We start from the raw sequence: 6,323 nt of genomic DNA on the forward strand, positions 1-6,323 counted from the left end.
AATTTTAAGAGATTGAAAATTCAAGGAAATGCACTCGGAAATGAGTTGCATGTTAACTACGTGTGAACAATGACGAGCTTGCCACCCCATGGAAAAAACCACACGTGCGTCGCGAGTGAATGATAGCAATCACGAACTCACACAACAAGGTCCAAAACCTCGTATGTGAACAAGACCTAAGGGCGTGACACACACTCGACGACCGAAAAGGGGATGGCCATGCTAGAAAAGAGGAAAAATATACGAGGGAAAGGGGGAAAATGGTGGTAACATTGGGAATATTAGGTTGGGGTGGGTGTTGTATGTTTGTGTTGTTTGTTTGTTTTTTCTTTTTAATGTTAAATTAATGAACTAGAAATATATAAAAAGGTGGGTGTGTGGGGCTTAGGGTGTTTTTTTTTACTAATATTGGCTTTTTATTATATAATATAATATAATATATACATATAGATGTATGAGGATGGGGGTGGTTTTTGTTTTGTTATTTTGTTTTTAAAAATAATAATTGAATGGTTAAGTGAGTTTTAATTTTTAAGTAAAAATTTAATTTGCTTTTAGGGGTGTGTGTGTGTGTGTTTTAAAAAAATAAATAAATAAAGGGAGGGGGGTAATGTTGTAGGTGGGGAGGGCACCTTGGGTGGGGCAGGGATGTCATTGGCGGTTGGAGGAAGGGAGGACACGATGGGCGGGGATTATGGAGGGGAAGTGGAGGGGTGACTGACGGCGAGGAAAAAGAGCGGCCGCAGGCAGCACATAGGCCGCAGGGTGGCATTTGCACAGTGATCGTGGTAGGCAGCTCGGGCGGCAGCAGCAACGTCGCCAGGCGGGACGGCGAGACAAGGCCCAAGGGCGATGACATCGAATGGCGAGCGGCGTTGTGGCCTAGCAGGGCAATGACTATCGAATGCGAGGGGTGGCATGGTGCAACGAGCGGTGGTTGGAGGTGGTGGATGGCGCATCAGCAACGGTGGGGTCGGTGATGATTGAGCGAGGAGGGAGAAAAGGAGGTGGAGGGAGGTAGGGGAAAGGAAGAAGAGGAGGAGGAAGTGAGGGAGGAGGAAGGAGGGGAAAGGAGAGAAGGAGGAGAGGGAGAAAAAGGGGAGGAAGGTGGGGTAGGCGAGGGGGGAGGGTGTGATAAACCATCACTCGTTACGCACTCAACACGGCATAGAAAGGTAACATGATATATGAGCTCAAGGTATACTCTTGTATTATTCAATCCAAAAAGCGAGACAACATAGACACATCCCAGGACTACACCCTCGTGACGCCGCACATAAGAGGGTTCACCACTGGGTATAGGGAATCACACGTAGAGTGAAAACAAGGCAGGGCTTTGAGTCACTACTACTCCCTATATAGGTGCAATCGGTAGCAACGGCATGGTATAGCTATAAAACCCTTACACTCACCCCTGCTTACTGGATTGCTGACCTCAGCAATCTAAGGGTAGCGTTTGTTATTTGACTCATCCGGGGTCTTAACACAACTCTTCCTAGCAAGTTGGTCAGTGTCTGCCGGTCTAAGGGGACCGGGGGGTCTTAACACAGTCTATACTATCAGATTGGCCAGTGTCTGCCGCACTAGGATGTGGGGGCTTTTTGTTTGATGGAGTTATTTTTTTATGATTGCTACCATGCGGGTCCACCCTCAACTCGATTACATTTGAGGAGTGGAGGCATGTTTGGGGTCTATGCTTGAGAACCGCATTATTTGTTGGAGTGCTGGAGAGGCTCAAGGGTCGTTGGAAGGAGCAGGGGGGTTCTCCTCGAGCCAAAGGGCGAAGGCATCCTTTCCACGTTCGTGGGCCTCCGCTTCTGAGATCCAAGTGGCCTCCTTGAGTGGACGCCCGTGCCACTTGGTGAGGTATTCGGGGAAGCCTGTTTGTTCCCGGCGTCGGAGGAATGCTTCTACTTCGAAGGGACCGTTGGAATGGAGCATTGGTAGCACCGTCCCCATTGGTTGTCGGGGTAGAACCTGCGCAAAAGACGAGCATGAAATGCATTATGAACACAGACACTGTCTGGATCCAGCTTGTAGGTGACTTCGTTCAGCACTTGAGTGATTCAGTAGGGTCCATAGTAACGGTGATTGAACTTGGGGGTCATGTTTTTGGGAAGTGACATATTCTTAGAGCTCACTAGGACCATGTCTCCTTTGGCGAATAGTACAGCCTTTCTCTTTTTGTTTGCTTGCTCTGTCATGGTGATCTTGCTCTGCTCTAGGCTTTGCTTAGCTGCTGCATTGCGGTCTCTCCATTTCTTCAAGAATTCTTATGCATCTTGATCTTCCGCTTTGGCCGCTTCGGATGCTAAGGCCAATGGTGTAATGACTTCCTTTCCTGTTACTAACTCGAAGGGGGTGTAACCGGTTGCCGAGTGTATGGAGCTATTATAGTGGAATTCCAAAACAGCAAGGTACAATGCCCAATCTTTCTGGTCCACTCGGGCATAGCTTCGGAGATAATCTTCGATGCCTTGGTTGACTCGTTCTGTCTATCCATCTGTCTTTGGGTGGAAGGATGATGAGAATCTCAATTGTGTTTCCAGAGTTTTAAAAAGTTCCTTCCACATGTCGCTCATGAATCTTCCATCTCTATCTGATACAATGGCCAGTGGTAAGCCATGAAGTTTGAATACATGTGTGAAGAAGAGGTGTGCTACCTCCTTGGCATTCAGTGGTGGTTTGCCTGGGATGAAGAGAGCCTGTTTGGAAAAATAGTCCACCACTACAAAGATGATTGTGTACCCATGGGACTCAGGTAGTTCCACAATGAAGTACATGCTGATGACGTCCCATGGGCGGTTGGGTACCGGTAATGGTTGTAGTAGACCTGCTAGTCTTGATCGTGGTGCTTTGACCATTTGGCAAGTGGGGCAAGTTTTGATGTAGTCTATCACTTCTTCCTTCATGTTTGGCCAGAAGAACTGCTTCTTAAGGGCCTCCAAGGTTTTGCTTTGCCCTTTGTGGCCTCCAATCTTGCCATCATGTATCTCATGCAGTACGAGTTTCTTCAACTCCACATTGTTGGGGATATACAATCTCTTGCCTAAAAATAGGATGCCCTCCTCTAAGGTGTACATTCCATGTGGAGTCTTCTCTGCTTCCACATCTTTGATTATCTTGTGCATTTCTTGGTCTTGCTCTAGGGCTTCTTTGACGAGTTCTATGAAGTTGCTGATGACCACACTGACAGCTTTTAGGTCAGCTTTCCGGCTCAAGGCGTCTGCTATCTTGTTAGTGGAGCCGGGCTTGTGCTTAATCTCCAGGTCGAATTCGGCTAGGAAGTCTAGCCAGCGCGCTTGCTTTGCCGATAACTTGGGCTGAGATTGGAAGTATTTGAGGGAGATATTGTCGGTGAAGACGACTATATGCTTGTCTTGAACATAATGCTTCCATTTTCTAAGGTAGTGTATGACTGCCAACATTTCCTTCTCATGCGTGCTCCACCTTGTTTCAACACCGGTGAACTTCTTTGACTCATAAGCAATGGGGTGACCCTCCTGTACCAGGACACCTCCTATGCCGTAGTCGGATGCATCTGTGGAAATTTCAAAGGGTTTGGTAAAGTTCGACACTTTTAGGATGGGAGTTTGGCTCATGCACTTCTTCATCTACTCAAAGGCTTCCTGTTGCGCGTTCCCCCATGTAAAAGTGTGATCTTCCTTGGTGAGGTGGGAGAGGGGGGCAGTGATGAGGCTGTAATCTTTTATAAATCTCTGGAAAAATACTGTGAAGCCGAGGAACTCTCGCACTTCTCTTACAATCTTTAGTACATGCCATCTTTGGACGGCTTCCACCTTCTTAGGATCCACTTTGATTCCATCTGCTCCTACAATAAAGCCTAAGAACTCCAACTCTTTCATTGCAAACTCACATTTTTCCTGATTGGCATATAACTGATGCTGCCGCAGTTTCTCAAAAACTCGGCGTAAGTGCTGCTTGTGTTCTTCTAATGTTTTGCTGTAGACTAGGAGGTCATCTATGTAGATAATGACAAAGATATCTATCTCCGGTCTAAAGACTCCATCCATAAGGCCACAAAATGTGCTTGGCCCATTGCTTAGGCCGAATCCTAATACTAATCACTCAAAACTACCATATCGGGTACGGAATGCTGTTTTGGGGATATCTTCTTCGGCTATGCGGATTTGGTGGTATCCTGATCTAAGATCAATACGGCTGAAGTATTTGGCCCCGTGTAATCTATCTAAGAGGTCTTCCACTAGGGGCATGGGGTATTTGTTTTTTATGGTGATTTTGTTAAGGGCCCTATAATCTACACAGAGTCTGAGTCCTCCATCCTTCTTCTTTACAAATAACACTAGGGCACCAAAGGGGGATTTGCTAGGGCGAATGAATCCTTGTTCTTCTAGTTCATGTAGTTGCTTCTTCAATTCCATGAGTTCGAAGTGATTCATGTGATAGGGAGCTCGGGCTGGTGGGGTAGACCCTGGGATCAGCTCAATTTTGTGGTCCACATCTCGCCTGGGTGGTAGACCCTTGGGCAGCTCGGCTGGCATCACATCTTTGAATTCCTCCAGTATTTCTGCCACCTCTGTTTTCTTGTTCTGTTGTCTGGGTTTCTTGTCACTTTCTTCTTCAATCGGTCGGATCATACATAGATAGACCATATCTCCTTGTTTGACTGACTTTTCGACCTGCTTGGCACTGCAAGTCATGATACATGGCCTGATAATGATCCCCTGGACCGGTGCACTTTGGGTCTGGCCCTTTGGTTAGGTTGTAGTCGGTTTCATTGTTTGGCATGATCCTCCTGGCTTATTCTCCTTCATTTGCACTTTGATTGGGGTCCTGCCAGGCAGTTGCATTCTTTCACATGGTACTCTGATGCCTTCTCCTTGCATATCTAGCATCATTTCATTTACACCTTTACCAAACATTGCAATGACATACTTGTCATTAGATTCCAAGCCTAGTATCACTTCAAAATCATCCATGGGGATTACTAAGAAGTTGAGTTTCGCTTTCCACTTGTCGGCTTCTACTTGGACTGCAAAGACTTGTTTCACTTCCTTGGCTTCTCCTTGTGTGAATGTTACTGTTAATCCTTCTGGGGCCTTCGACTGTTTTAATCCATGTTTTGGTGCACACCCTGGTGTCATGAAGTTGTGTGTTGCCCCTGTGTCCACCATGATAGGTTGGTTACCCTTGCCCACTCGGCCTTTGATGTATAGATGGTGGACTGCTGCTACTCTAGCTACCATGCATTGGGGTCGGGCGCTAACTGACCCTACCCTTGGGTGGTCCATGCTTTCTTCACTCCCATTTGGGATTTCCTGGATTCGGGTGGTTGTGGTTCTTCTCCTCTATATGCACTAGTTGCATTCACCCTTGATCCACTGACAAAGCTGTATCTTCTATTGGGCATCTATTTTGGTAGTGTGGACCCCCGCATTTGAAGCATCTGATTTCGACGGACAGGCCTGGGGGTCTCCACCATGACGTGTTTGATCCTGCGGGCCCATACGATGTACTAGGGGTTGGCCTGTAGTGATTGTTTCCCCATCTCCCTGCTGCTCCTCTTGGTACTAAGGCGGTTTGTGATACGGCCGTGGTGGTGGTGGTGTTTTGGCTCCTTATATCTGTGAATGCCCCTCTAGGAGCACCAGGCCTTTGGTTCCATGAGTTGTTGTTGTTGAAGGTGTTGTTGAACCTGTTTTGATTCCCTTGTGCTATTCTTCTGCCTTCGAGGTCCACCAGTCGTTCGGCCATTCTCATGGCTTCTGCTAAGCTTGTTGGCTCCTGTCTCTCCACATCTCTTCTAGCCCATTCTTGCATCCCAAACAAAAATCCATGTAGCTTAGTGTCTGTATCCATGTTTGGTAGCTGTACCATGATCTGCCTGTATTTGCTGACATATTCTTTCATCTTTCCCTGTGTTTTCTTGAGGTTCCCCCATTCATCTCTCACTTTGAATTTCTCCATCTTTGGAATAAAGTAGTCCTTCAGTTCTTCCTAGAGTTCTTCCCACGAAAAGATGGTGTGGCCCTGCTCTTGTTCCAGCAGGTACCAACTAGCAGCGTCCTCCTCCAAGTAAATGGCTGCCACCTCCGCCTTCATGTCTTCAGTAATTCGTGAATACTTTAAGTACCTATCTACCTCTGCGATCCATTTCTTCAGAACCAACCCATCTCTCTCTCCCTTGTACTTGGCGGGTTGGGGCATCTTGAATTTTCCATAATCATCTTCAGAACTACTGCTATCTTCCTCTTCTTTGCGCTTTCTTTTTGCTTCCTAATTCTACTACTTTCTCCTTCTCCTTCCTTGTATCTTGCGCCCTCCTAGATGTCTCCTCTCTA

Source organism: Lygodium microphyllum, chromosome 6, assembly GCF_053477565.2.
Source record: "Lygodium microphyllum isolate KBCC chromosome 6, Lygodium_microphyllum_v1.1.10, whole genome shotgun sequence".
NCBI classification, from domain to species: Eukaryota; Viridiplantae; Streptophyta; class Polypodiopsida; order Schizaeales; family Lygodiaceae; genus Lygodium; species Lygodium microphyllum.